The sequence below is a fragment of the Lissotriton vulgaris genome, chromosome 7 (assembly GCF_964263255.1).
Source record: "Lissotriton vulgaris chromosome 7, aLisVul1.2, whole genome shotgun sequence".
NCBI classification, from domain to species: Eukaryota; Metazoa; Chordata; class Amphibia; order Caudata; family Salamandridae; genus Lissotriton; species Lissotriton vulgaris.
In genome coordinates this window covers 960,647,689-960,674,291 of record NC_141695.1, presented here as the reverse complement: position 1 = coordinate 960,674,291, position 26,603 = coordinate 960,647,689, and positions in this window count along the sequence as shown.

The window sequence follows — 26,603 nt, the reverse complement described above, 5'->3', positions numbered from 1 at the left end:
CACTAAAAACTCTGGTAGGGGGACGTTAAGGAGGTCGTCAACCCCAAACTTGCCTGCACACAAATGTCCTATTGGTCTGTTGACCCATGGGGGGCATCATCTGAGTCAGGACCAGGCACCACAGGGACAGTAGTGGGAAGGGTAGGTGTTGTGGGTGCAGGGGGGGGAGAAATCTTCCTCAGTGGCTTGTGCAGCGCCAAAGGTGGAAATCAACTCAGCGCTGCACACTGCTGCCAGTTCAGCCAGACCACACCCTGCACCCGAGCACATTAAGGGAGTGGAGGTAGAGGGCTTTGAGTCTTGCCGACTTTGTCTCTCACTGCGTGTCTGCGGTCAGGCCCCAGTCCCTGTGGGTGTGCCTGCAGCCCTGTGAGATTGGGTGCCAGGAGGTGTACGCTTGGACTTCTGTGTGGTGTGCTCTTTGGGTCTGTTGGTGTGTGTGATCGTGCTCGTCTGCGTGTGCTCTGGACAGGTATGGGAGAGGGGGGTGTGGATGGGTCTCAAGGAGGGGTGGATGGACCGCTGCAGGAGGTCAACTGCTGCTGTCAGTGTGGACTCCATGGACATGAGAATCCGACGTTGGTCAGACATTGCAGCTGACATGCCCTCCATGAATGACAACAACTGTGTCATAATTTGAGTCTGGCCATGGAGGACAGTCAGCATTGATGTCTGACCAACCTGAATCTGTTGGAGTAGGTCCACAGACTCCGCACTGAGGGACTCAGGGGAGACAGGGGCAGGGGCAGGGGCTGCGGTGCCCGGGACGAAGGAGACATGGGGGTCAGCACAGACAGAAGGGACCCTAGCAACTGGGAGGGTGGAGATGGTTCTGGATGAGGTGGGGACAGACACAGTGATGGTAGATGCTTTCGCGGCATATTCCCCCTCCTCCTGGGAGTAGAGGCGGACCCGTCAGCATGGTATGAAGTGTCACCTTCCAACAGTTCCGCCGCCTGACTCCCCTCACCCTCCGTGCCACTCGCTCCCTCCGACTCCTCAGCTGTGGTGGCACAGTGGCTAGGTCCCTCGTCTTGGTCCGTGCATGTGTCTCCTTCTGTCTCTGTTGATGATGCTGCGGTCAAGTAGAAGAAACAAAAATGCATCAGACACCTATACACATCTGACACATGAGCACAAAATCAGTAGGTCACACTGCAAATCATGGCATGCATCATGAGTAACAGCCAGATAGCACTGCACATATTTGATACTTGTACTGCCCAGTCGGTATAGACACAATGCTACTTGGACACAAGGATGCAAAGAACACACCAGGCCACAACTTGAATGAGAATTACACTGAGATGCTTCTGTTTGTTTACAGGAGAGCAGATCAATACAATGAAGTGATGTCACTTCAAGTTTACCAAGAAATAAACAGTAGTGGTGCCCCTCAGGGCAAACTAACCCACATCACTCCCCAAGGTGACACCACACTCAGAGCCCTGTAAGTACATTTGGGTGAAAGATAATGAAATTAATTGTTGGAATCTTGGGACTCACCATACTTTACACATTCAACATGTATTGAATGTGTTAATTCGCCATCTTGTGAAGAGAACACGTAAGTGCCTGCATGAAAGATGTCTCACAATCAAATGCACACTAAAAACATTTACCTATTCATTGAAACAGCTGGCACCCTTTAAGATGAAACACTGTCATTGCAGATTTGCCATATACATGGTCCAACGTAGGTCTTGAAGTTCTGACACTTATTAGTTTGTACAATTGACAACAAAGGAGTCTCAAAACCTCAAGACCACCGTGGGGACATGTATATAGAGATCAAGGCACAACATCAATCACTAACACTGGCCTCCTTCAAAAGCTGCCTGCCTCTTTCAAAATATTGCAAATGTCGTTTTGTGTGCACTACCTTGTGTTGGGAGTGCCAAGGTACAATCATCAATGTGAGACAACTTGAAATATTTCAGTCCTCACAGGGGTATCCATTACCTGATTATACAGTTGCTAGCACATAGGACCTACTGGCTGTCATGTGAAGTGTCCCACATGTCCCAATTCTGGACAATGCTTGAGCTAATGGGCCTGCAATTGTGATCACAAAATCATTGCTGCATTGTGGACACACCCGTATCCCCAGGCAAAATGTCAACACAGTTGCACCAGAACTACATACATGTGGCAAAAATGAATGAGGCACAATCATGTCTGGAAACAAATTACATAGGCTATCAAGCCCCGAATGAAAGCACTGGCCACCATCACAGGGGAAGTGGATGCTGAGAACATTGACCAGCCAATTGTCACCCACAGGTCACACCTGGCTGAGGCAAGATGGCGGCCGCAGTGGACTCCTGAGCATACCTCTCTTGCTGGACCCAGGTTTTCGGAGCCCTAGGATGGAGTAAAGGAGTGGTGGACAATAGTGCTTACTGCAGGCAGATGCAAGCAGAAGTGGGATACATTGTTTCCATGATTGAAAGCGGCGGCGGCTCTGCAGTGTGTTTGGGATATCGGAGCGGAGTGAGCTGTTAGGCACAGCGGGCTTGTTGGATCCCGCTCCGGTTACTGGAGGCTTTTGCTGTTGGACCCTTGGCGTAAGATATTGGGTGTTGCTGTTGCTCTCGCTGGACTCACGGTGCATTTGGAGCTTGCTAGAGAAACTCTCTGAACGAGGAGGAACCCAGCGATTTGTCAGCTATCGGGATGTTCCCGGAGTAAGCCGCGTGGACAGGATGAAAGTACAGCTGAGGCAGCCGGCCAGGTGAAGGGGAAGGCGGCCCAAAGTACTGAAGTTAACGCAGCAGTGTCTAAAATTTCAAAACCTGCAGAGGCGGCACAAAATCCGGGGGCTGGCATTCAGGTGAAGGGAAAGGTGGCCCAAAGTGGTGATGTTAACTCCGAGGGTGTGTTTGCAGGAATCAAATTAAAATCTACCGCTGTTGATATTGGAAAGAAAATACCTGCACTCTTCGCGAGTACTGCAGAAAGGCAAAAAGAGAAGGGAAAAAAAATTAAAGAAGGGGAGGTCGCAGCAATGGTGGAAAAAGTGGTGGACGTAAGTGGGGACCCTGGCGAGCTTGGTGTCGCTATGGATCCTGGCAGAGATTTCCACAAGCAAAAGGGGTCAGCTACTGTATTAGATTGTACGTCAGCTGTGCCTCAGCTGAATATAATGACTGCTGCTGCTAGTAGCGGCTTGATTATGGAGGAAACTGGGCAAAGCGTAGTACATTTGGAAGTGGATTCTGGAGACTTTTACTCTCTTTCTGAACATTCTGGGTCTTCATGTGAGGACCTGGCTATACAGTACTCGGCCCAGCTTTCTATGATGGATGGTAGTAACGATGGCGGTTCAGTACTGGAGGAACTGGAGGAGTCGGAGGAAGGCCAGCTTAAGACGGTTAGTAAGCTGGATTTGTGTGCAAAAAGAGATATCATTATCAAGCGTCCGAGCCAAGAGGCTCAAGTGGGTCTGGATGGGACGAAGGGGAGGAGGTTTCCTTAGTGTTAATCTATCAGTCCATTATGCGACATAGAGATGAAACGAGGGAAGAGAGTCAGAGGGTCCAGAACTCATGCCGGAAGCTGCAAAATTCTGTTAGACGCCTGGGTAAATCGCATAGAGATTTTGTATCCCGATTTAATGAAGTAGAGGCAAGGGTATCTACATAGGAAGATGAATTTGCACAACAGAAAGCAACTACGGAACGGAGCTTGGCTATGAAAGAGGACATGATGTGGAAATTAGCTGACATTGAGAATCGCGCACTGCACAATAATTTGAGGATTCTTCAGGTCCCGGAGGGTAAAGAGGGGCAAGATCCAAGAGGGTTTGTTGTGGATTTGTTTAAAAAGCTTCCCCTGGCTTAACCCAACGGGATTGGGATCGTGAATTTGAACGCGCACACAGATTTACTTTTAAGATTCGGCTGAGGCCAGGTCAGGAAACCAAACCAAAGGCATTGCTAGAATCATTTAACAGCTTTTTGGCACAGGAGGAAGTGTTTAAGCATGCTAGGCCTGATAAGAAGGGGAAAGCTGGGGATGTGGAATTTTTTGTACATCCTGATCTGTGTCAACAGTTAGTGGAGCTTCGCTGGCAATTTCGCCAATTAATTCAGAAGTTACAATCCAAGGGGGCCTCAGCTTTCTTAATGTTTCCAGCTAAGCTGAAGATAGTCTTTAAGGACCAAACCGTTTTTTTCACTAGCATTGCCCCAGCGACAGAATTTGTACGTTCTATATAGCTTAGGTTTATAAACTTTAATGACAAGGTTAGGTACTTTGATTTTTGTTACAATTTTAGTTTATTGCGCCTAACTACTTCTTTTTTTCTTAATTCAGTTTTTGAGAGTTTGTTAGTTAAGGACTCGGCAGGGGAAGGCAAGGGGCTGCGGTAAAGCTTGCATCTACAGGACTATTAGTCCTAATTCCTAAAGCCTCGTTAAAGGGGGTGGGGAGTTTTGAGGGGGTTAAAGGTAGGTGGATGGTGGGCACGAGAGGAGGAAGAGTTAGGGGGTTTCGGGGGGGTTGGGTATCACTAAGGGAGAGAAAAAAAGGAAAAAAATTCACAGTGACAAGAATATGATTTAGTTCTAAGATACAAGAGAAATACAGTTTTACTAGTGTTAAACGGCAGCTTAGTTTTTTTGCAAGGCTTTATTGGGACAAGTATCTAAATAAATTGTAATGGTAAACAATGAAATTAAAATCTGTTCGCTGAATGTGTCAGGTCTTAATAATGTGTTACAACGACAAAAAGTTGCACATTTGGCCAGACTTACTATGCATACATGAAACCCATATTCCATGAGTTAAGAGGGGTATTTTGAGTGAATTGGGATTTTCTCTAATTTCTGCATCTGGCCAAACTAGCATGATTCGAGGTGTAGCTATTCTTGATAGACAAAATTTTGTAACCTCTGGTCGCAAATTAACGGATAAAAATGGGCGGTGGGTTATAGTGGAGTGCGTCTTTGAGGGCTACAAGATTACGCTTTGTACCATCTATGGATCTATTGTTGATGATGCAGGGATTTTAGTTGAATTAAATGCTGAATTAGACACATGGCCGCAACCAGTGCTTATTTGCGGTGATATAAATATAAATCTGACTAATCAAGCCTTACAGGATGGCCCTGATAAATACACGGGACGCAAGCCCAAAGTTTTTAAAGCACTTTATAATTTAATTTGTGATCATGGTCTGATGGATGTGTGGGGCAAAATGAGGGAACATGATAGCGGTTTTACGTTTTATTCGCACCCACACAAAAAACCAGTAAGATTAGACTATTTTTTTGCATCTACCTCTTTATTGGTGGGTGCGGCAATTCATGTACATCCAAGGATTTCCTCGGATCATGCCCCAATTGTTCTTGAATTGGCCTTATCCAGGAGGAGACCTAAACCCAATAATTTCACATTTGATCAAAAATTATGTGTAAATGAAGAATTTTAGGACTATATGTGTAACTGGATTAAGGGCTTTTTTGGAAATAATAATGGGGCAGCACCCATTAGTACCGTTTGGGATACATTTAAGGCCTGTTTTCATGGGGAATGTCTTAGTTTATGCTTATGGCAGCAAATAAAAATCAAAGCGAAGCTGGAAAGACATTATGAGGCATTGATAGAGGCGGAAGGCTCTCTAAATAGAGGGATTGTCTTAGGTAGGAATGAAATTTCCGGCCTAGAGAATAGCGTTCCTAAGCATCAAGCTAATGTTGTTGGGTTTTGGAGCGCTGAGAATGATAGGAAATATCTGATTTTTAAGCGGGAAAGTCATGAATTTGGGGAAACTATTGGAAAACAGCTGGCTGTAAGACTTCGAATGAAGGAATCGGCTCAAAATATTCAGGCATTAAGGGACTCGAATAGGGTGGTGTACTCTGATCCTCATCAGATACTTACAATTTTCCAACAGTTTTATTCTACTTTGTATACTCAGCAGAGGAGATCTCATGGGGATCAGAGAGTAATCTTTGAAGAGGGATTGAACCAACTAGATTCCAGTCTTGTGGAGCAATTGGATTCCCCGATCTCTATGATACAATTAGAAACTGCAGTTAAACGTTGGGCGCTAGGGAAAGTGGAAGGGCCAGACAGGATTCCTGTTGAAGTTTATAGGGTGTTTTTTAATATAGTTAAAGACGAAATGCTAAAAGTATTACAGTTGGCACAGCTAGGATACCCACCTAAATCATGGTCAGATGCTATGATTGCAGTATTTTGTAAGAAGGGTAAATCTCCAGATTTAGTGGGATCATATTGCCCAATTTCTTTATTGAATAGCAATAATAAAATATTCTCTAAAATCTTGGCCAATCGATTGTCTAAAGTTATCACACCTCTGGTCTCACTAAATCAACATGGCTTTATCCCAAAACGCGGTACGGTGGACCATGTGAATAAAGTAGTAACACTGTTTGATATTGCAGGGATAGAAAAAAGGGATCTAGCACTGATTTTACTGGACACAGAGAAAGCTTTTGATCGCGTCCAATGGGATTATATTTGGCAACTAATGGATAAAATTGGTTTCGGCAAGAAATTCATTGTAGCACTACAGGCGCTATATACGGCTCCTATGGCTAAGATATCTGTAATGTGAATGTTATTGGATGCTGTGAGCATAACTAGAGGAACTAGGCAGGGGTGTCCGTGCTCCCCTCTTTTGTTTGCTTTATATATTAATCCTTTTATAGAACCACTGTCTCATAATGTATCTATTCCTCCGTTTCGGGTTTTTGATTATTGTTTTTACATTTTTGCTTATGCAGATAATATAGCTGTAGTCACAGAGAATCCTTCTCTTGCGATTAAAGAGATAGAGAGTTTATCTAAAGAATTTGGTAGTATCACAGGTTATAAACTCAACGAGTTTATTATGGAGGGATGGGTGTGTAGTCAAAGAGGTGACTTATTTGGGGATACAAATTCGAGCTTCTATGTCCGAACTTATGGATGTAAATTCGAATTTACTTATTCATAAAGTTAAAGTCTCCTTGGATAGGTGGGATCGATTGTACTTTACAATTATTGGACGCTGTAATACTGTTAAAATGAATGTACTGCCCACGGTCTTTTACCTATTCCGGTCAATACCCTTGGAAGTATCCAAGTCTAGATTACAGCACCTACAATCAATCTGTGGGAAATTTATATGGAGCCCGGGGAGACCTAGTCGGGCGATGAGATTCATGACTTTGCCTCTTGATAGAGGGGGCCTTGCGGTACCTGACTTTGCAATTTATTTTGTTACTTGCTTTCTTTTGAAAATGCGGGTGTTAATTACTGGGGAGGCAGCTGCTAATAGTGCCACTGCCCCAACAATTTTTGAAATTTTATTAGGTCCAATTGCAAAACAGTGTTTATTTATAGAACTGAATGGTAGCTACTTTAAATGAACACAATTTAAAGTCTTGATTAGTGCATTCAAAGTGTGGAAATTGACTTGTAAATCACATGTAATAGGGAAGATCTCATATTACACTCCTTTTAACGCATTTAGGCTCTTACCAGGAATATTTGGGGATAATATCTCGCAAAGTTGGAAGAGGAAGGGTGTTAGATATTTAGGCGATTTGTATTCTGTTACTGGGTTATGTAAATCATTTGATGAATTAACTTCACGATATGGTTTTCCCTAAACTCATTTTTTAAATTTTTGCAAATTAGAAATTTTTTCTTTGGGACTAATGCGGATATGCGATCTAATGCTGTGGTAGAAGGAGTCAGAAGGCAGGTTAAAATTGGAGACTTATATCAATTGTTGCTTGTCGATAGACCATATGATCTTGAAAAAAACAAGCTTAAATGGTCTGAAGGGCATGGAAAAATAGATATTGTGATCGAAGACCTCATTGCGATGTCTAGAGAAACATTAATGTCAGCAAATTTGAAGGTTCAATTTTTAAGACCTTATTTGATTTATATTATACCCCCGCACGATGGCTAAATGGGGGGGTGGCTACGACAGGAAATGCTTTCAATGTGGGTAAGACAACTCGGATAGCGTAGATTTATTGCAGATATAGAAAAGTTTTTGTCCTTAGTTATAATCCTACCTTTGACCATTACTCCTGCTATGATGTTATTGGAGAAGATTTCTACAAATAGTTCTACGAATGGATTGCATCAATATCGATATTTGGGATTTTTTTCGATGACTGTTACCCGTCTGTGTTTTGCAGTGGAATGGTTGCAGGAAAAGCCGCCAGCATTTGAGTTCTGGCAAGCAAAAATGTTAATTTATATAGACTGGAATTGGGTTTATTTTCAGTTAAAGGTCTTAGGAAGCGACAGATGTGTATAAATATCTGGGGAGATTTTCGTGATTATTATGAGGGTTAATTTTAAAATGGAATTAATTGTGTTTCAGCCATATACTTGTTATTTTTCTTTTTCTCTTCCGCGGTTTTGTGATTCATGCATTGATTTAAGCTGTCTTCTGTGTTTGTCTATATGTATGTATCATTGGTATTATGAATTATATAAGGATTTATGTAATCTTGCTGCTGTGAAACTATAAATAAATTAAAAGAAAAAAAAGCTGCATGCTTCGTTCAAAATATTGAAAATGTTGTTTTGTGTGCACTACCTTGTGAGACAACTATCATGCAGGCACATAAGTGTAACTTACACAATCCGTCATATTTACATATTCAAAACATTAACAACTTTTTTTTGGGAGTGCCAAGGCACAATCATCAATGTGAGACAACTTGAAATATATCAGTCATCACAGGGGCATCCATTACCCGATTATGCAGTTGCTATCACATAGGACCTACTGGCTGTCATGTGAAGTGGCCCACATGTCCCAATTCAGGACAATGCTTAAGCTAATGGGCCTGCAATTGTGATGAACAAAATCATTGCTGCATTGTGGATACCCCTTATCCCCGGGCAAAATGTCAACACAGTGGTGTGCACACTGAGAGAAAAGAGCATTGCACCAGAACTACATACATGTGGCAAAAATTAATGAGGCACAATCATGTCTGGAAACAAATGACATAGGCTGTCAAGCCACAAATGAAAGCACTGGCCACCATCACAGGGGATGTACATGCTGAGAAAATTGACCAGCCAATTCTCACCCACAGGTCACACCTGGCAAGGCCAAATCAGGCAGGCCCATTAGACCTCTCCTGCACACCCCCATCCCTCAGTCAATGTGAGTGATATAGCTCAAGAAATGAGACCTCAGAATCTGTGTAACAAAAACTGTGCAGCAACAATTCCTAAAGTAACCCAAGCTCACCTTGTGGGGCTGGCAATACATATTGGTCACAAACAAACAACAACAGATTGTTGAGAAAAGGCACACAGGCACTGCCCAGTGTGAGTATGCACAAGCCAAATCTGGCAACCATGTCCAGTGGGCACATGTAAAAGACACAGGAAAAATACAAACTATGCCAGGGACCAATGCCACAGAGTCAGACCCATGATGAACACACATAGAATGGGCACAGTGTTGGATGACACACATTAATAGGAGGCCAGGGTGTCTCTGGGGACTGTAGTGGGCACACTGATCCGTGGTCCTGGAATGAGCTGACTGTACCATGAGTAACCGTCATGGCACTATGCAAATCTCCCAACTGATGTACATCATGTCTGAGAACACAACATGGGTCAGGCATGCTGCAAGGGTGTGCAGTTGAAATCTCACACTCCTATGTTGAGACTCATCCTCAGTGCAGACAAATATGAAGCCCAAACACGGTGCACAGGTCATGGCACAGGCAAGGTCCCAACACATGTCACAGACAACCCTCCCACATGATACGCTAATCAATGTACAGTTTAATTATCTTGCACCCTAGATGAACATGTGCAAATCTGAATACACACAGCCCAGGGGACACTTGTCAAGGCAGGGGAAGGGATGAAAAAGAACACTAGCTGAATATGGGGAATTGAAAATACACTGCACAGATAACCTCTCCGACCAGACACCCCAACTGTGGGAGTGTTCCCAGGCTTCGGGGCACCTCAAGAAGAAGGTGACACACAACACAACAAACAGCCATGTACCTACCCACTTCTTGCTGCTGTCTCTCCTGCAACTGCCTATCATGGTCTGGAAAGACCACTGCCAGGACCCGGAGCATGTGGGGGGTGAGTTTATGGCTTCTGCCATGCCGGCGTGAAGGTGACGATATGCCGGGTCAAGCACCGGATGTCCTGCCACCTCTTCTGGATGTTGTGCAGATGCAGGCGATGTACCCCCACAGACCTGACAGCCCTGACGATCTCCAACCAGATCTCCTCCTTCTCGTAGGCAGTTCCCTATCAGGAAGACTAAGTGCAACAACATCACAACACCGGCTACATGTCCCAGAGACACACACTTGCACAACATTGATAATGTGAACAGGGCATAGGATGCTCAGAGGACTTGCATCATTGTCCATGTGATTCAGGCCAGTGGGCAAACCCCAATGCACTACATGGCATTGAAAGGCAACAGATAGCGTAACAGATGCAACACACTCACTAATCATGGCACACACTGTACAACACATGCAACTGCAGGGTGTGGGACAGAACGTGGCAAGCACTCACATATCCTACTCCACTTAACAACCCTCAGCAGGCCACATAGACACACCCTAACACAGATCACTCGCCTGTCACTGACAACAGTGGATACAACCCTCACTTTGCACATGTGCAAATTGACAAAAAGGTGTCACAGGTGTTGTGCTAAAGGGGGTGGTGATGGATGAAGCATCTGAATCAAACACTCACACCCAGTCAAAAGATCTGGGTTTAATCCATCACCGTTCTTTAGCGCACTCTGCCACCCCAGTTCAGACATGGCTATATGCAAATCAGTCTGACCCAGTGCCTCATGGGAACAGTCCAGCCCGAACTGCCAAGCCATGTCTTCCCGGGACCGGAAACAAGCTTTCGAGGACCCATTTCTGGCATTCCAGCGGTCTTCAGCACGGCTTGCTTGAATCCAGTGGCAAAGTGAGCAAGGGACTCATGTGTGAGCATACTTTGCCACACTTATGGTGGCCAAAAGTGGTACAAAAGGGGGTGGTGATGGACGGAGCATCTGATTCAATCAAAGACTCACACCCAGTCAAAAGATCTGGGTTTAATCCATCACTGTTCTTTAGCCCACTCTGCCACCCCAGTTCAGACATGGCTATATGCAAATCAGTCTGACCCTGTGACTCATGGGAACAGTCCAGCCCGAACTGCCAAGCCATGTCTTCCCTGGACCGGAAACAAGCTTCCGAGGACCGGTTTCTGGCATTCCAGTCGTATTCAGCCCGGCTTGCTTGAATCCAGTGGCAAAGTGAGCAAGGGACTCATGTCTGAGCATACCCTGCCACACTTATGGCGGTCAAAAGTGGTACAAAAGGGGGTGGTGATGGACAGAGCATCTGAATCAATCAAACACTCACACTCAGTCAAAAGATCTAGGTTTAATCCATCACCGTTCTTTAGCCCACTCTGCCACCCCAGTTCAGACATGGCTATATGCAAATCAGTCTGACCCTGTGCCTCATGGGAACAGTCCAGCCCGAACTGCCAAGCCATGTCTTCGCTGGACGGGAAACAAGCTTCCGAGGACCGGTTTCTGGCATTCCAGCCGTCTTCAGCCTGGCTTGCTTGAATCCAGTGGCAAAGTGACCAAGGGACTCATGTCTGAGCATACCCTGCCACACTTATGGTGGCCAAAAGTGGTACAAAAGGGGCTGGTGATGGACGGAGCATCTGAATCAATCAAACACTCACACCCAGTCAAAAGATCTGGGTTTAATCCATCACCGTTCTTTAGCCCACTCTGCCACCCCAGTTCAGACATGGCTATATGCAAATCAGTCTGACCCTGTGCCTCATGGTAACAGTCCAGCCCGAACTGCCAAGCCATGTCTTCCATGGACCGGAAACAAGCTTCCGAGGACCGGTTTCTGGCATTCCAGCCGTCTTCAGTCCGGCTTGCTTGAATCCAGTGGCAAAGTGAGCAAGGGCTCACGTCTGAGCATACCCTGCCACACTTATGGCAGCCAAAAGTGGTACAAAAGGAGGTGGAGATGGACGGAGCATCTGAATCAATCAAACACTCACACCCAGTCAAAAGATCTGGGTTTAATCCATAACCGTTCTTTAGCCCACTTTGCCACCCCAGTTCAGACATGGCTATATGCAAATCAGTCTGACCCTGTGACTCATGGGAACAGTCCAGCCCGAACTGCCAAGCCATGTCTTCCCTGGACCGGAAACAAGCTTCCGAGGACCGGTTTCTGGCATTCCAGTCGTCTTCAGCCCGGCTTGCTTGAATCCAGTGGCAAAGTGAGCAAGGGACTCATGTCTGAGCATACCCTGCCACACTTATGGCGGCCAAAAGTGGTACAAAAGGGGGTGGTGATGGACAGAGCATCTGAATCAATCAAACACTCACACTCAGTCAAAAGATCTAGGTTTAATCCATCACCGTTCTTTAGCCCACTCTGCCACCCCAGTTCAGACATGGCTATATGCAAATCAGTCTGACCCTGTGCCTCATGGGAACAGTCCAGCCCGAACTGCCAAGCCATGTCTTCGCTGGACGGGAAACAAGCTTCCGAGGACCGGTTTCTGGAATTCCAGCCGTCTTCAGCCTGGCTTGCTTGAATCCAGTGGCAAAGTGACCAAGGGACTCATGTCTGAGCATACCCTGCCACACTTATGGTGGCCAAAAGTGGTACAAAAGGGGCTGGTGATGGACGGAGCATCTGAATCAATCAAACACTCACACCCAGTCAAAAGATCTGGGTTTAATCCATCACCGTTCTTTAGCCCACTCTGCCACCCCAGTTCAGACATGGCTATATGCAAATCAGTCTGACCCTGTGCCTCATGGTAACAGTCCAGCCCGAACTGCCAAGCCATGTCTTCCATGGACCGGAAACAAGCTTCCGAGGACCGGTTTCTGGCATTCCAGCCTTATTCAGCCCGGCTTGCTTGAATCCAGGGGCAAAGTGAGCAAGGGACTCACGTCTGAGCATACCCTGCCACACTTATGGCAACCAAAAGTGGTACAAAAGGAGGTGGAGATGGACGGAGCATCTGAATCAATCAAACACTCACACCCAGTCTTGCTTGAATCCAGTCGAAAAGTGAGCAAGGGACTCACGTCTGAGCATACCCTGCCACACTTATGGCAGCCAAAAGTGGTACAAAAGGAGGTGGAGATGGACAGAGCATCTGAATCAATCAAACACTCACACCCAGTCAAAAGATCTGGGTTTAATCCATCACCGTTCTGTACCCCACTCTGCCACCCCAGTTCAGACATGGCTATATGCAAATCAGTCTGACCCTGTGCCTCATGGGAACAGTCCAGCCCGAACTGCCAAGCCATGTCTTCGCTGGACGGGAAACAAGCTTCCGAGGACCGGTTTCTGGCATTCCAGCCGTCTTCAGCCTGGCTTGCTTGAATCCAGTGGCAAAGTGACCAAGGGACTCATGTCTGAGCATACCCTGCTACACTTATGGTGGCCAAAAGTGGTACAAAAGGGGCTGGTGATGGACGGAGCATCTGAATCAATCAAACACTCACACCCAGTCAAAAGATCTGGGTTTAATCCATCACCGTTCTTTAGCCCACTCTGCCACCCCAGTTCAGACATGGCTATATGCAAATCAGTCTGACCCTGTGCCTCATGGTAACAGTCCAGCCCGAACTGCCAAGCCATGTCTTCCATGGACCGGAAACAAGCTTCCGAGGACCGGTTTCTGGCATTCCAGCCGTCTTCAGTCCGGCTTGCTTGAATCCAGTGGCAAAGTGAGCAAGGGCTCACGTCTGAGCATACCCTGCCACACTTATGGCAGCCAAAAGTGGTACAAAAGGAGGTGGAGATGGACGGAGCATCTGAATCAATCAAACACTCACACCCAGTCAAAAGATCTGGGTTTAATCCATAATCGTTCTTTAGCCCACTTTGCCACCCCAGTTCAGACATGGCTATATGCAAATCAGTCTGACCCTGTGACTCATGGGAACAGTCCAGCCCGAACTGCCAAGCCATGTCTTCCCTGGACCGGAAACAAGCTTCCGAGGACCAGTTTCTGGCATTCCAGTCGTCTTCAGCCCGGCTTGCTTGAATCCAGTGGCAAAGTGAGCAAGGGACTCATGTCTGAGCATACCCTGCCACACTTATGGTGGCCAAAAGTGGTACAAAAGGGGGTGGTGATGGACAGAGCATCTGAATCAATCAAACACTCACACTCAGTCAAAAGATCTAGGTTTAATCCATCACCGTTCTTTAGCCCACTCTGCCACCCCAGTTCAGACATGGCTATATGCAAATCAGTCTGACCCTGTGCCTCATGGGAACAGTCCAGCCCGAACTGCCAAGCCATGTCTTCGCTGGACGGGAAACAAGCTTCCGAGGACCGGTTTCTGGAATTCCAGCCGTCTTCAGCCTGGCTTGCATGAATCCAGTGGCAAAGTGACCAAGGGACTCATGTCTGAGCATACCCTGCCACACTTATGGTGGCCAAAAGTGGTACAAAAGGGGCTGGTGATGGACGGAGCATCTGAATCAATCAAACACTCATACCCAGTCAAAAGATCTGGGTTTAATCCATCACCGTTCTTTAGCCCACTCTGCCACCCCAGTTCAGACATGGCTATATGCAAATCAGTCTGACCCTGTGCCTCATGGTAACAGTCCAGCCCGAACTGCCAAGCCATGTCTTCCATGGACCGGAAACAAGCTTCCGAGGACCGGTTTCTGGCATTCCAGCCTTCTTCAGCCCGGCTTGCTTGAATCCAGTGGCAAAGTGAGCAAGGGACTCACGTCTGAGCATACCCTGCCACACTTATGGCAACCAAAAGTGGTACAAAAGGAGGTGGAGATGGACGGAGCATCTGAATCAATCAAACACTCACACCCAGTCTTGCTTGAATCCAGTCGAAAAGTGAGCAAGGGACTCACGTCTGAGCATACCCTGCCACACTTATGGCAGCCAAAAGTGGTACAAAAGGAGGTGGAGATGGACAGAGCATCTGAATCAATCAAACACTCACACCCAGTCAAAAGATCTGGGTTTAATCCATCACCGTTCTGTACCCCACTCTGCCACCCCAGTTCAGACATGGCTATATGCAAATCAGTCTGACCCTGTGCCTCATGGGAACAGTCCAGCCCGAACTGCCACGCCATGTCTTCCCTGGACCAGAAACAAGCTTCCGAGGACAGGTTTCTGGCATTCCAGCCGTCTTCAGCCCGGCTTGCGTGAATCCAGTGGCAAAGTGAGCAAGGGACTCACGTCTGAGAATACCCTGCCACACTTATGGCGGCCAAAAGTGGTACAAAAGGGGGTGGTGATGGACGGAGCATCTGAATCAATCAAACACTCACACCCAGTCTTGCTTGAATCCAGTCGAAAAGTGAGCAAGGGACTCACGTCTGAGCATACCCTGCCACACTTATGGCAGCCAAAAGTGGTACAAAAGGAGGTGGAGATGGACAGAGCATCTGAATCAATCAAACACTCACACCCAGTCAAAAGATCTGGGTTTAATCCATCACCGTTCTTTAGCCCACTCTGCCACCCCAGTTCAGACATGGCTATATGCAAATCAGTCTGACCCTGTGCCTCATGGTAACAGTCCAGCCCGAACTGCCAAGCCATGTCTTCCATGGACCGGAAACAAGCTTCCGAGGACCGGTTTCTGGCATTCCAGCCGTCTTCAGTCCGGCTTGCTTGAATCCAGTGGCAAAGTGAGCAAGGGCTCACGTCTGAGCATACCCTGCCACACTTATGGCAGCCAAAAGTGGTACAAAAGGAGGTGGAGATGGACGGAGCATCTGAATCAATCAAACACTCACACCCAGTCAAAAGATCTGGGTTTAATCCATAACCGTTCTTTAGCCCACTTTGCCACCCCAGTTCAGACATGGCTATATGCAAATCAGTCTGACCCTGTGACTCATGGGAACAGTCCAGCCCGAACTGCCAAGCCATGTCTTCCCTGGACCGGAAACAAGCTTCCGAGGACCGGTTTCTGGCATTCCAGTCGTCTTCAGCCCGGCTTGCTTGAATCCAGTGGCAAAGTGAGCAAGGGACTCATGTCTGAGCATACCCTGCCACACTTATGGCGGCCAAAAGTGGTACAAAAGGGGGTGGTGATGGACAGAGCATCTGAATCAATCAAACACTCACACTCAGTCAAAAGATCTAGGTTTAATCCATCACCGTTCTTTAGCCCACTCTGCCACCCCAGTTCAGACATGGCTATATGCAAATCAGTCTGACCCTGTGCCTCATGGGAACAGTCCAGCCCGAACTGCCAAGCCATGTCTTCGCTGGACGGGAAACAAGCTTCCGAGGACCGGTTTCTGGAATTCCAGCCGTCTTCAGCCTGGCTTGCTTGAATCCAGTGGCAAAGTGACCAAGGGACTCATGTCTGAGCATACCCTGCCACACTTATGGTGGCCAAAAGTGGTACAAAAGGGGCTGGTGATGGACGGAGCATCTGAATCAATCAAACACTCACACCCAGTCAAAAGATCTGGGTTTAATCCATCACCGTTCTTTAGCCCACTCTGCCACCCCAGTTCAGACATGGCTATATGCAAATCAGTCTGACCCTGTGCCTCATGGTAACAGTCCAGCCCGAACTGCCAAGCCATGTCTTCCATGGACCGGAAACAAGCTTCCGAGGACCGGTTTCTGGCATTCCAGCCTTATTCAGCCCGGCTTGCTTGAATCCAGGGGCAAAGTGAGCAAGGGACTCACGTCTGAGCATACCCTGCCACACTTATGGCAACCAAAAGTGGTACAAAAGGAGGTGGAGATGGACGGAGCATCTGAATCAATCAAACACTCACACCCAGTCTTGCTTGAATCCAGTCGAAAAGTGAGCAAGGGACTCACGTCTGAGCATACCCTGCCACACTTATGGCAGCCAAAAGTGGTACAAAAGGAGGTGGAGATGGACAGAGCATCTGAATCAATCAAACACTCACACCCAGTCAAAAGATCTGGGTTTAATCCATCACCGTTCTGTACCCCACTCTGCCACCCCAGTTCAGACATGGCTATATGCAAATCAGTCTGACCCTGTGCCTCATGGGAACAGTCCAGCCCGAACTGCCAAGCCATGTCTTCGCTGGACGGGAAACAAGCTTCCGAGGACCGGTTTCTGGCATTCCAGCCGTCTTCAGCCTGGCTTGCTTGAATCCAGTGGCAAAGTGACCAAGGGACTCATGTCTGAGCATACCCTGCTACACTTATGGTGGCCAAAAGTGGTACAAAAGGGGCTGGTGATGGACGGAGCATCTGAATCAATCAAACACTCACACCCAGTCAAAAGATCTGGGTTTAATCCATCACCGTTCTTTAGCCCACTCTGCCACCCCAGTTCAGACATGGCTATATGCAAATCAGTCTGACCCTGTGCCTCATGGTAACAGTCCAGCCCGAACTGCCAAGCCATGTCTTCCATGGACCGGAAACAAGCTTCCGAGGACCGGTTTCTGGCATTCCAGCCGTCTTCAGTCCGGCTTGCTTGAATCCAGTGGCAAAGTGAGCAAGGGCTCACGTCTGAGCATACCCTGCCACACTTATGGCAGCCAAAAGTGGTACAAAAGGAGGTGGAGATGGACGGAGCATCTGAATCAATCAAACACTCACACCCAGTCAAAAGATCTGGGTTTAATCCATAATCGTTCTTTAGCCCACTTTGCCACCCCAGTTCAGACATGGCTATATGCAAATCAGTCTGACCCTGTGACTCATGGGAACAGTCCAGCCCGAACTGCCAAGCCATGTCTTCCCTGGACCGGAAACAAGCTTCCGAGGACCAGTTTCTGGCATTCCAGTCGTCTTCAGCCCGGCTTGCTTGAATCCAGTGGCAAAGTGAGCAAGGGACTCATGTCTGAGCATACCCTGCCACACTTATGGCGGCCAAAAGTGGTACAAAAGGGGGTGGTGATGGACAGAGCATCTGAATCAATCAAACACTCACACTCAGTCAAAAGATCTAGGTTTAATCCATCACCGTTCTTTAGCCCACTCTGCCACCCCAGTTCAGACATGGCTATATGCAAATCAGTCTGACCCTGTGCCTCATGGGAACAGTCCAGCCCGAACTGCCAAGCCATGTCTTCGCTGGACGGGAAACAAGCTTCCGAGGACCGGTTTCTGGAATTCCAGCCGTCTTCAGCCTGGCTTGCATGAATCCAGTGGCAAAGTGACCAAGGGACTCATGTCTGAGCATACCCTGCCACACTTATGGTGGCCAAAAGTGGTACAAAAGGGGCTGGTGATGGACGGAGCATCTGAATCAATCAAACACTCATACCCAGTCAAAAGATCTGGGTTTAATCCATCACCGTTCTTTAGCCCACTCTGCCACCCCAGTTCAGACATGGCTATATGCAAATCAGTCTGACCCTGTGCCTCATGGTAACAGTCCAGCCCGAACTGCCAAGCCATGTCTTCCATGGACCGGAAACAAGCTTCCGAGGACCGGTTTCTGGCATTCCAGCCTTCTTCAGCCCGGCTTGCTTGAATCCAGTGGCAAAGTGAGCAAGGGACTCACGTCTGAGCATACCCTGCCACACTTATGGCAACCAAAAGTGGTACAAAAGGAGGTGGAGATGGACAGAGCATCTGAATCAATCAAACACTCACACCCAGTCTTGCTTGAATCCAGTCGAAAAGTGAGCAAGGGACTCACGTCTGAGCATACCCTGCCACACTTATGGCAGCCAAAAGTGGTACAAAAGGAGGTGGAGATGGACAGAGCATCTGAATCAATCAAACACTCACACCCAGTCAAAAGATCTGGGTTTAATCCATCACCGTTCTGTACCCCACTCTGCCACCCCAGTTCAGACATGGCTATATGCAAATCAGTCTGACCCTGTGCCTCATGGGAACAGTCCAGCCCGAACTGCCACGCCATGTCTTCCCTGGACCAGAAACAAGCTTCCGAGGACAGGTTTCTGGCATTCCAGCCGTCTTCAGCCCGGCTTGCGTGAATCCAGTGGCAAAGTGAGCAAGGGACTCACGTCTGAGAATACCCTGCCACACTTATGGCGGCCAAAAGTGGTACAAAAGGGGGTGGTGATGGACGGAGCATCTGAATCAATCAAACACTCACACCAAGTCAAAAGATCTGCGTTTAATCCATCACCGTTCTTTAGCCCACTCTGCCACCCCAGTTCAGTCATGGCTATATGCAAATCAGTCTGACCCTGTGCCTCATGGGAAAAGTCCAGCCCGAACTGCCAAGCCATGTCTTCCCTAGACCAGAAACAAGCTTCCGAGGACCGGTTTCTGGCATTGCAGCCGTCTTCAGTCCAGCTTGCTTGAATCCAGTCGCAAAGTGAGCAAGGGACTCACGTCTGAGCATACCCTACCATACTTATGGCCGCTAAAAGTGGTACAAAAGGGGGTGGTGATGGACGGAGCATCTGAATCAATCAAACACTCACACCCAGTCAAAAGATCTGGGTTTAATCCATCACCGTTCTTTAGCCCACTCTGCCACCCCAGTTCAGACATGGCTATATGCAAATCAGTCTGACCCTGTGCCTCATGGGAACAGTCCAGCCCGAACAGCCAAGCCATGTCTTCCCTGGACCGGAAACAAGCTTCAGAGGACCGGTTTCTGGCATTCCAGCCGTCTTCAGCCCGGCTTGCTTGAATCCAGTGGCAAAGTGAGCAAGGGACTCACGTCTGAGCATACCCTGCCCCACTTTTGCCGGCCAAAAGTGGTACTAAAGTGGGTGGTGATGGACTGAGCATCTGAATCAATCAAACACTCACACCCAGTCAAAATATCTGGGTTCAATCCATCACCGTTCTTTAGCTCACTCTGCCACCCCAGTTCAGACATGTCTATATGCAAATCAGATCGACCCTGTGCCTCATGGGAACAGTCCAGCCCGAACTGCTAAGCCATGTCTTCCCTTGACCGGAAACAAGCTTCCGAGGACCGGTTTATGGCATTCCAGCCGTCTTCAGCCGGCTTGCTTGAATACAGTGGCAAAGTGAGCAAGGGACTCACGTCTGAGCATACCCAACCATACTTATGGCAGCCCAAAGTGGTACAAAAGGGGGTGGTGATGGACGGAGCATCTGAATCAACCAAACACTCACACCCAGTCAAAAGATCTGGGTTTAATACATCACCGTTCTTTAGCCCACTCTGCCACCCCAGTTCAGGCATAGCTATATGCAAATCAGTCTGACCCTGTGCCTCATGGGAACAGTCCAGCCTGAACTGCCAAGCCATGTCTTCCCTGGACCGGAAACAAGCTTCCGAGGACCGGTTTCTGGCATTCCAGCCGTCTTCAGCCCGGCTTGCTTGAATCCAGTGGCGAAGTGAGCAAGGGAGTCCCTGCCATACTTATGGCGGCCAAAAGTAGTACAAAAGGGGGTGGTGATGGACGGAGCAAGTCAGGCACGCAGCACTGCTTACTTGTCACGTCACATGGCTATAGCTGCTGCATACGACATGCAGCTGTGGTGCAACACATCACATACACACTCATCCAGATGACGAAGAACATTCACACTATTCAATGTCCATGAGGTTAAACATATCATTTGTACAATATCACCACAGGTCCCCACAAGTCATAAACATCTGTGAGTACAGTCAGCTGTCACTCCGGGGGGAACACTATTACACGTCAGGACATTTGGGAATAAAGGCAGCAAGGTCTTGCACGGCTGAATGTGTCATTCACTATGCAGTAAATGTCACAGTAAGCACAATGCAAGTGAGGATTAAACACACATGAACTACATCATGCTCTGCATGTGAGACACCACCATGCACACCCCCTGGGACTCTCTGAAAACCACATTGCACGTCTGTCACACCAATACACAATGCCTGTAGTGACACTCACACAACAGGTGCACAGTCAAAGCTAGTGCAGTCAGCACTCACCTGCTCCCCTGGTCTCCCATACAGCTTGCTGTACTGTGGTAGGAGGGGCATCCAGCAGGGCCTGGTTTTCCTCCTCAGTGAATGCTGGTGCCCTCTCCATCGTACGCAACATAACAGTCCAGGGAATGCAGAGACAGCAGCAGTGTGGTCCACTCCAATGTTGTGCAGGCAAGTGCTCTCTCACAGCCACATGCAGCCTTAAATCAGTGCTGCTGAGGGGCTTTCAGTCTCAGGAGTACAGAGTGATAGGCCAGATTACTTTGCATCCTACGTTTCATCCAATCCCTTTAAACATAAGGATCCTGACACACATTTGCATGGTTTAAAATTTGAGCTTCAGCTCCACAATCATTTTGCAACATTGTATATTTTTGCCCAATTGACTTTTGCAGGACACCTGTAGCACACACTCAAATCTCAGTATCCATGACAACCAGGCTGCATTCAGGGCCTACTACTCGTCCCCTAGGTGTCCCCTAAGAATTTCTTGAGAACCACACACGTGTACGGTGCATTTCACGTCACATATGGCACGATTACTATAGTGAGGCGATGCGCACACACGCACGTAATATTGGGGTACTGTTCGCTCGCATATAGCACCATTTTAATAGTGAAACGATGCGCACACATGCACATAATGTCGGGGTATGGTTCGCTCGCGTATGGCACCATCTTAATAGTGAGACGATGCTCACACAAGCACGTAATGTCGGGGTATGGTTCGCTTGCATATGGCACCATCTTATTAGTGAGACGATGCGCACACACGCATGTAATGTCGGGGTACGATTCGCTCACGTATGACACTATTTTAATAGTGAGACGATGCGCACACGCACACACGTAATGTCGGGGTACGGTTCGCTCACGTATGGCACCATTTTAATAGTGAGACGATGCGCACACACGCATGTAATGTCGGGTACGGTTCACTTGCGTATGGCACCATCTTAATAGTAAGACCATGCGCACACATGCACATAATGTCAGGGTACGGTTTGCTCGCATATGGCACCATAATAATAAGGAGACGATGCACACACATGCCCGTAATGTCGGGGTATGGTTCGCTCGCGTGTGGCACCATTTTGATTGTGAGACGATGCGCACACACGCACGTAATGTTGGGGTACGATGCCTTCGCGTTTGGCACGATAACTATAGTGAGACGATGCGCACACATGCACGTTATGTTGGGCTATGGTGTGCTTCACATGGTGCGTTTCACACGCAGTTGTGAATGTAGGGGTACGGTGCGTTTCACACTCTCACGTATGGCACCATGACAATAGTGATACGAGGCGCACACATGGCAGGGATTTAGGGGTACGGTTGAAACAAGGATGTCTATCAAGTTCTTTTCATTGCATACTTACATGTGCAGGCCCTAGGTGTGGCAGGCAGTGATATAGCACAGGGCATCTGATCTTGTTGCACAATTGATGTGTGCTGACCTGTTGACACATGTCATGTGTGATGGGGCACTATGTGGTACACATCACCTTCACACTTGTCACATGTGTACCATTATGCAGATGTTGGCATGCACATCAACACTGGGATGGCACAGTGATCACCACGGGCACCTGTCTCATGATGCCAGGGACCGGGGCACTTTGTCACTTGACATTTCAATTTTAGCATGACCCTATGTGACTATGTACGGTGTGTGTCATGTCAAACCTTGAGCTTGTTGTTTGTGTTACATAAACTGCATCTGCTGTTGGTGCATGTAACATGGGTCTGTGTTGAGATGGGGAATGGTTTCACATGTACGCACACATCGCCACATATGCATTTCCACGGCTTTTGAGTCTGATGGCATCAGACATCAATTTTCCCAAGGCACACATGTGAGGTTCTTCGGTTTCTGACTTCGCCCGTATTTAGCCGCCATTTTGTGTCTCGTCGCCATTTTGTGTTGCCCTCACTCAGGCAGCATGGCAAACTGAGTGTTTTTGCTTTTCTCAGCTGCTACGTGTCTCTTCTGTTAAAGAGTAACCCCCTGCCCTTGTTTACGAAACCGATGTCAGGGTCTGGCAGAGTTCGTTAATCCATGTCTGGGTTGATTGATCCCTGTCTCGACTGACTATTTGGCTTCTCCTATTCTTTCCTTGCATTATCTTATCCGACTGGCCTTCGCTATTCTCTCCTTGTATTCTCTTGTTACACAACTATCCTTTGAGGCACACAAATATGTCCTGCCACCTGCAAATTGGATTGTCGGAACTAGCACTGAATAATTTGTTGGGAGGGGTAACACACGGGGTCTGAAAGAGGGGCGTATTTGGGACACCTGATAGCTTGTTTTCCAACTTTTCCTATTGACTTTCTTTGTATGTACAGGGAGTAAACTTTGTAAATATGTGTTCTATAAAAGATTGTGCCCCGCGGATTGAAGTGGCAGTCTCCTCAGAACCAACCTTGTGTGTAACTTCTGGGATAACTGTGCTTGGCTGCAGCTAATAAACCTGACTTTCTACGCCCGACAGAGAGTCTTGTGACTCTGTTAGACAAGGCAGGTGAACTCGGGAATTTAAGGCATGCCCTGCGCCACCAGGCCCATAAGGCCCGATTCTCCAACTGGCGCCCAACGTGGGGTGGCTTCAGTGGTAGCGGTTCAGCCCGAGGGTCGTGGGAAACCTCGCAAGAACATTCCGGAGGATTTGTGAGCCACGTCAAGTGACCCCTGTATGTCTAAGTGGACTGAAGGTTTTTTGCAGCACGGCTACTCCTTTCCGACGGCTGCTGATGACTGCTGACCTGACTGCCGCCCTGCCTTGGACCCTCTGGTAATGACTGGTATCGCGCGACATTAGACGGACCTCTGTTGGCATGAGAAGACCATTTAGTTAAGTATTCGTGGGTAGCGCCCACTTCTTTGTTTTGTTTTTGAATTTTGTTATTTGACCATTGCATTAGCCGAAGCCAAGGGGCGAGTACGTTTGTGCTGTGTTCTTTGTTTTAACCCAATGAAGTTGGTAAACAGAACAGTGCATTTAAGATGCCTGGTTTTAGCAAATGTAGGAAGTTTTGTTGTTTTGGTTGTAATAGGGATTCCCGGCTCGAGAACTCTTGTCCGATTCCTCCGGTTGGAACTCCCACTTATGAGCTCTATTCTAAACATGGTGTTGGTCCCATTGCCTTTAATGAAGCATTGATCCGATACACGAAGAACGATGGTGTTTTACAGTGGCCACAAAACGGTAGCTTTGAGCCTGATATATTAGACAATTTGGAAACAATTTTGTTCAAAAGAAAAGCCCGCCCGACAATGTTTGACTCTTTCCCCCTTTGGCGTAAGGAAGCCAAGCAGAGAGAAATTAAGCAGGCAAAAAGAGATAGAAAAGTGAAGGATATAACGATCATACAGGCTGCCCAACAGTTCAAAGACAATGAGACTGATCGAGCAATTGAGGTCTCAGACAGACAACATCGTATGGCAATAGATAGATGCTACCCTGTGTTGCCTACTTCTCCACAGAGTAAGGATCTTGACGAAGATCCCTTAATGTCCCATCTATTGAGATTGCCTCCACCTTATGTACCAGGAGCTAATGCACCCTTATTGTTGCCACCTGTACAGCAACCTGTTGTTCAGCCAGTTGGTCCGGCTCTTCCGCAATTGCCTCTTCCTACATTGCCACACCCGTCTCCTTTGCTACCAACTTCTGTACCTCAGTCTCCTTCATCTTTGGTTTCTTTTGTCGCTACTAGTCCTTCCCTTCCTTTGCTTAATACCTTGTCTCCAGTTTTACTGTCTGATTCTTCCCCGACTCGCAAATGGTTGGTTGATACTGTTTCTGGTCTTTTCTCCCCCCTCTTTAGGTCTTTTAATAGGACTCCTGCTTTTTCTCGAAGGCAATCCCGCAGTGAAATCTCAGATTCTGATGAACGAGTTGTGTTGAACTCTCTTGCTCACAAATGGATCATGAGTGGTCCACAGTATAGTGTACCCGATATTTTGAGTACCTTTCTCCAGTGGAATGCGCCCACGCAGAGATATGTTTTTAATGTCATGTGTGATATTCTTGTCAAAGGATGGGAGGATATGGAGTTGGATATAACTCCTCAGGGTCTGTTGGGCGTGGAGGATAGGTTTGATAAAGGACTTATTGTGGGTCCCGAAGTTGAGGACGCTGTAAAGACACTTGTCACTTTCAGGTCTTTATTCTCCTCTCAGACTAGTCTTGAACCTGATCCTGCAGTTAGACAGAAAATGAAACATTACCCTATGAGGGAAGTTCCTCCAGTATGGAGAGAAGTGGTTCCGCAAGCAGGTAATGTTCCGGCTATCCCTGCTCATTTCCTTGGAAGCGATCTGAAGTTCTGGCACTCAAACAGTCTCTACCGGACCCTCGTGAAAATCCTGCTGGATTTTATAAAGAGCTGTCCCAGACTGTTGATGCGTGTATTATGAATTTGGCCGACATTGATATGCTCATGGGGAATGTAGTTCCACTAGTGTTGTGGGCTCGGATTCGTAGGGAGGACCACGACCAAGCTTTAGGTGGTAATTGGACAGCTATAGCTGCCGCAGATGCAGCACATGTGGGTGGTGCTAAACCGGATGCTTTGATTACACAATTGCCTGGTAGAATCATAGCTTTAATGAAGACAATGATGCCTGCCTTATGTGTTAACTGGGATAAGTTAGCTGCATGTAAGCAGAAGAAAGATGAGAGTGTCTCCGATTTCTTTACTTGTTTTGAGGAGACATTTATCGATCATAGTGGTCAAGATATGAGTACTGAAGGTGGACAGCGATTATTCGTGGATAAATTTGTATTTAATTTACTTCCAAAATTATCACATGAGCTGAAAGATTCAGAGAGTTCATGGGCTGTTTCTTCGTCTGCACAGATATTAGCTGCTGCTCAGTATTATGAGAATAGGGATAAGGAAGAAAAAGATAAGGTCGAGAAGAAGACTAAGGAATTAAAAATGCAGGTTCTTTTGCAACAGGCTTATCCCCCTCGTTCTGCCCAGCGCCAGTTTCAACAGCCTCCCCAGCTTCAGAGGTTGTTACAAAAACCTGACCCTTTTGTTCCGCGACCTTTGCTTGGTCCTAATCAGTGCGCCTATTGTAAGGAGGAAGGTCATTTTAAGAATATCTGTCCGGTTTTATTGCAGCATAATGGTGGATTTCCAGGACCATGAGGTCGTGGTGGTTTTCAGTCAGCACCTAGAGGTAGAGGGCGAGGTGTGTTGCCTCAAGGACAGTGTTCCTTTCCCCCTCAGAATTCTGTGAATTATTTTGACCAGCAGAATACTCAGTCTGCGCAATATTACAATGACGATTATTGTGTTGAGGGTGAGGTTCAGGATTTTCATTCTAGTTAGGACAGCCATGGACAAAGTAAGGGAGTCGTATCAGTTCCAGTGGATCAGAACGGGCCTTATGTTGAACTTGTTGCATTGGGTGTTGCAGAGCCATTTCTTTTGGATACTGGTGCGATGAGAAGTTCTATTATTCACTCTAAACTCCCTGGGGCACCTTTGTCTGGCTTAACTAATGTTTCTGTAGGATTTTCTGGCACCCCAGTTGCTAACCCGGTTTCTTGTCCTTTGCCTCTTTCGATTGGTCCTTATAATTTAGAAGCTCCGCTTATTTTAACGACTGGTTGTTGAGAGAAACTGTTGGGTTTGGACTTGTTGAAAAGTCTTCATGCAACATTTTGAGTCAGTACTTTAT